This window comes from Sapajus apella, unplaced genomic scaffold (genome assembly GCF_009761245.1).
Source record: "Sapajus apella isolate SASKATOON/1434 unplaced genomic scaffold, GSC_monkey_1.0 scaffold133, whole genome shotgun sequence".
NCBI lineage: Eukaryota > Metazoa > Chordata > Mammalia > Primates > Cebidae > Sapajus > Sapajus apella.
Genome location: NW_022437073.1, coordinates 3,799,431 through 3,805,062, shown reverse-complemented (window position 1 = coordinate 3,805,062; position 5,632 = coordinate 3,799,431). Strand labels below are relative to the sequence as shown.

General features: G+C 35.4%; 1 protein-coding gene across 4 annotated transcripts in view; it reads right to left on the bottom strand.

Moving 5' to 3' along the window:
- Positions 1-3,164: 3,164 nt before the first annotated feature.
- The window catches only part of RNPC3 (RNA binding region (RNP1, RRM) containing 3), a 28,528-nt gene continuing 26,060 nt past the window's right edge, over positions 3,165-5,632 (bottom strand). For 3 of the 4 annotated variants that reach the window (XM_032262922.1, XM_032262925.1, XM_032262923.1), the window contains one exon: positions 3,591-5,538. The gene's annotated coding sequence lies outside the window, so the exon portion shown is untranslated. Of the gene's footprint in view, positions 5,539-5,632 lie in introns of all 4 variants that reach the window. The other variant, XM_032262924.1, reaches the window with a different exon arrangement.

Genomic DNA, 5,632 nt, shown 5'->3' with positions numbered 1-5,632 from the left:
TCATGTTCAACTAGGATCAACAAGGATACTCTTATTAGTCCCTTTGTAATGTCACAAAAACTTCCATTTTGACACATGCTTTAGCAATCTGGAAGTCCCCAAAATAAAACATTATTTCTGCTCACATTTCACAGCCAAAGCAAATCACACAGACATTCCCATATTCAACAGAATGGGAGTATTTCACTTCCAGTGAGGATCACTAGTATTTGTCGACAATAGTATACTGTGTATGTGAGATCAGAAATAAAAACTGTAACAGGAAAAAGTATTTTCATTGAACATTTGAAAAACAAGAAATACGAGTTTAAATGTATTTTTTAAAGAAAAATACAATATATAGTTTCCCACACTCAACCTCAAGCTTCTTCACTTCCATCCTTTCCTTCCTTGGCAAGACATCTGATTTCTTCTCTAGTTTGTATGATCATTTCTACGGACGTTTTTGACTTACTTAATGTTCCCATAAACAACATATTATGGTATTTTGTGTAGCTACCTTTTTCTAAGCTTTGAAAAGTTTCATAAAATTGCTCACGTCTTCTTGAACTTTTGGATATTCAAAGATCCTGGTATATAAATGTCATATTAAGTGCTCTTTTATAATTAAAAAAAAATTCTTATATAAAATACCTCTTTTCTCATTTCTTTTTTTTTAATCTTATTCTGTCACCCAAGCTGGAGTACAGTGGCACAATCTTGGCTCACTGCAATCTCCTCATCTCGGGTTCAAGTGATTCTCCTACCTCAGCCTCCTTAGTAGCTGGGACCACAGACACGTGCCTCCATGCCCAGCAATTTTTAGTAGACAGGGTCTCACCATGTTGGCCAGGCTGGTCTCAAACTCCTGACCTCACGTGGATCCACCTGCCTCAGCCTCCCAAAGTTCTGGGATTATGGGCCTAAGCCACTGCACCTGGCCCCCCTTTTTTTTCATTTCTAATTGATACTTTTTAAAAGGATACAACAGCCTCTAGTCTTTATATATTAGTCATAGATGTTCTAGTCTTATTTGATTTCTTCGCCTTTTCCTCATTGCTTAGATCTTATGCATGGTGGGTACAGGATATCTCTTTCCTGATGTTTTTTCAATGTTTTGCACCTGTGTGTCTGTGTGTATGTGTCTGTGTGTGTGTTTTAAGATTTCCTATTAGCTTTTATGTGCACACTCTATATATACCATTTGTTTTCAGAAAATATAGGGTGGGATATTTAGCAGCGTAAGTAAGAACTTTCTATTCTTCTTGAAAACCATCAGTTGTGCCTCTTAGGTGTCTGACACGAGGGTTAGCTCACATATCTACTGAATAATCCTATTGAGGTCATTATTTTTCAGTATGCATTACTAAAGATAATGAAATCTAATGAAGTGTCTCACAGTTGACACATTAAAGAACTTTCCATTACTCACAAAAGGAAGTGCTGTCTTCTCAAAGCGTAGTAAAGATAACATAATTACTACAAGCATTCAGCACATTTAATGTTGAACTTTCAAAATTCATTTAGATAATCCTTTTGATCTCCTAAGTTATCAATTTCTTGAATTTATCTCCTTTCATCACCTTTCCTCTATGCTATTCCCATCTTGACATCCTAAAACTTGTAATCTTAGTCCTTTAATATTTTCAGTCACCCACTCTTTTTTTTTTTTTTTTAGACGGAGTTTCGCTCTTGTTACCCAGGCTGGAGTGCAATGGCGCGATCTCGGCTCACCGCAACCTCCGCCTCCTGGGTTCAGGCAATTCTCCTGCCTCAGCCTCCTGAGTAGCTGGGATTACAGGCACACGCCACCGTGCCCAGCTGAATTTTTGTGTTTTTAGTAGAGATGGGGTTTCACCATGTTGACCAGGATGGTCTCGATCTCTTGACCTTGTGATCCACCTGCCTCGGCCTCCCAAAGTGCTGGGATTACAGGCGTGAGCCACCGTCAGTCACCCCACTCTTATTTAAATCTCCAAAATTTTTAGTTCCTGCCTCAGGAACTCCAATGCATCTTCAACCACAATGCAATCTACAATTGTTCATACCATTTTTCACTGTCTAAGCCTTCTTTATTTTCTCACTTCACTCCTTAGCCCAGATTACTTTCCATATCCCTCCTTTTATAATCATTCCCTTAAATGTATCAACATCTCATCACTGACTGTTTTATTCACCTAGGGAAATCTCAACTTTAGTTAAACTGAATTCTGTACTTACTCAGTGATAGCACCTATGCTGAACTTAACTGGAGGAAACACAAAACCATGTTGACTGATAACACTTAAATAAACCACAGACTGCTTAAGAGTATGTTTACTCTTCTACATTCCTAGGTATCCATTTTACATCTCCCTTTCCTTTCTTAATCCTTCAGGACATCCTCCCTCTTTATGACCTTGCTTCTTATTTCACTGAGAAAATATAACAAAAACTTGACATGCTCCTTCTATCTACTGACCTACAAATATATAGAACTCCACAATCTGCCCTTCCTCCTACTGTTTCTAATGAGCTGTTTGTGTGCCTATCTTTAAAACTAACCCTTCTATTTGTGTATCAGGTCTGTGGCTTCACCAATATCCCTCTTTCCTGCATCATGTTTTTTTCCTCTGTATTGAATTAGTCCCATTAGCATACAAGCCTGCTGTATCTTCTATCTTAAACAACTTTTTGATACTACATTACCCTCCACTAACAAGCCACTTCTCCCAACCCCTTGAAAGCAAGACTCCTTAAGAGCTGTCTTCAATACTCACTATATTAAATTCCTCTCTAACATTCTCTTGAATACCTCCTTACTGCTGACACCCACCAAGTAAGTCTGTCAACATCAAGGTGACCAACATTGCTCTGCTTAATCCTAAGAACTCATCTTTCCTAAGTTATCAACAGAGCTAATATATTTGATCACTCCTTCCTATTTGAGATACTTTCTTCATTTACCTTCTAACTATTCCTCCTTCATCTCGTTTAACAGTTCTTTACCTATCTGATATCTAAACATTGGCATGCTCCAGGTTTCATGTCTCCACACGTCTAATTTCTATCTTTAATGTTCTTATTCTCCCTACTTCACAATGTAAGAAGCTATTATTCACAACAGCATTTTTACAGAAGAACTGAGCCTTCTTGAACAGTGCCTGTAAGGTAATGGTGTAATGACAGATTCAGGAAAGTATCTATAAGAATAAATCAAATTTAAAAGATGAGTTTTCTTATATATACAGCTGAAACAAATTTCATTAAAGAAATAGAATAATTTTACATGGGAAACATTTCACCTTTGAGTGATGTCCTGACAGATGAAAGGTTTAGGGGTACAAAAATGGAAGACATTATTAGGGTGGGGATACAAATTCTCTGTATTGATAAATACCCCACTTCCAAAAAACCAAAATCCCAATAAAACTCAAAGCCAGACAAATATACAATAACTACAATAAAAAAAAGTGCATTGGTATCCAGGTAAGAAGTTTTAAAAGGCAGTATTTGTAATCATAAAAAAAAAAACAATTTATATTATAAAATTGCCTTAAGAAACTTATGTAATCATCTGGTTATGTTTTCCTAGATGTATTAAAGCAGATAAAGAAAAAATACAAACACTATTTTATTGGAAAGAAAATAATTTATTATATTTGATGAAAGTCATTAAAATCCATGTAATATAGTTCCAACACACTGATTTAAAGGCATATTGATTTAATTTTTAAATACACTTTCAAAGCTGTTACGCACAGTTCCATAGTCCAGGTGGTGAATTTCTTCCTCGCAAAGTTGGAAACAGTTGAAAGACACAGGATTCAACAGAAACCTAAAACATCATAAAAGCCTATTAAAAATAATAACTATAACACAGTTCGTTTAAAAATAACTAAAAGCTGAATCATTTATATTTAGAAAATTAGTGAATCATGTCAGTATAACAAAATATCTAAATAGCTTATTAAAAAACTGTGATTTATAACATTTATAAAATCCTTTTAACTGTGCCTATCGAAAAATAATTACAATTTACATATCTATAGGTTTTGTACTTTTAAGGTGATAACAACCAAATTTTGAATTGTTTTCACAGTACTAATAATAGTAGCAAAATTCTCAACAAAGAAACATAAAGGCTCCAACCCTTCATTTTCCTAGTTATTATTATTAATATGAGGTTGGATGGCTAGGTTGATACTAGGTACCTAACCATTTTATTCCAAAAAAGCAGTATCCAAACTGGTCAGTCCTTAGAATTACTAAGGAAACCTTTTCAAATTTGATTCTTGTATTCCATTCCCAGAGATTCAGATATATTAGTTCTAGGATAAAGTACAGGAATCTTTATGCATAAAAACTCTTCCTTGGTGGTTTTCAACCGTGGCTGCACATTAAAATCAGTCTGAGAGGTTTATGCCAATATCTGTGCTACACTCCCAACACCTTAAATTTAAATTCTGACTGAAGAAAACAGGGACCAATATATTTCTTAAGGATTTTTTAAGGAGAGTCTCACTCTTGTTACCCTGGCTAGAATGCAGTGGTGAGATCACAGCTCACTTCAACCTCAACCTCTGGGGCTCAAGTGATCCTTCCACCTTAGCCTCCCAAGTAGCTGAGAGCTGAGGTGCACGCCACCACACTCGGCTAATTTTTGTATTTTCTGTAGGGACAAGGCCTCCCTACATTGCCCACTGTCTCAAATTCCTTGGCTCAAGTGATACTCCCAGTGTTGGGATTAAAGGTGTGAGCCACTGAGCCCTTTTTAAATTAGTATTTCTTTCAAGTTCCCAATCACTTTAACGTGCAGCCAAGACTGAGAACCATTGTTTTTGGTGATTCTGGTCAACGACCAGTCTGGAAACTTCTATTCCTATATACCTGCCAAGACTGTTTTTCACTTAATGTGCTACCGTGAGTCAGCATTATGTGTTCCCCGTTACGCTTTTCTTCTTTTGTTTTAAAAAAGAAAGGGGAAAGAAGAAAGATACTTCTATTGCTATCTATGTCAAAAGAGATTCGCTAAGACTTCAGATAAGAGGTCTGATACTCTTTATAATTTATATAGTAATCCTAACATCTGAATTTTCAATATTAAGTACTTTTTAAAAGAAAAACAATTCCTTTGCCCAAATAAATTTCCATAACATAGAAATACCTAAACCAGATATCCTATAAAACAGAAAGCATACGTTATTGAATTAGGTTTAGAAAATATACAAATAGAAGAAATAAGACCATATTTTGGTTTAAAGCAAATGAACACATTCTCTAAGTAAGTTGACCTGATTCACTAACTTTCCCTCAAAAAATTATAACCTAAAAGGACAGCAAGGAAATTCAACCGCAAATCTATAAACACATAAAATATTGGTTCAATCTATACGAACAATTTTAGAAATACTTCATTCGAATAAAGTGTAAAAAAATACTGCTTAGCCTGGATCAGCAGGTGGGGGAAGGATAAACATTTCTAGGAAAAAAACAAAAAACACTGCCCCAAAAAGGATACGACAAGAAAGGATACACTTTGCATGACAGTATTACAGCAGTATTTACGCAGGAATGCTTCTAAAGAAGAACAGCAGAATGCAGTTTAATTTTTTTTTTTCAGCATCAGATTTACAAATAAAGATTTTTAAAAAACACTGAAATTAATTTTTCC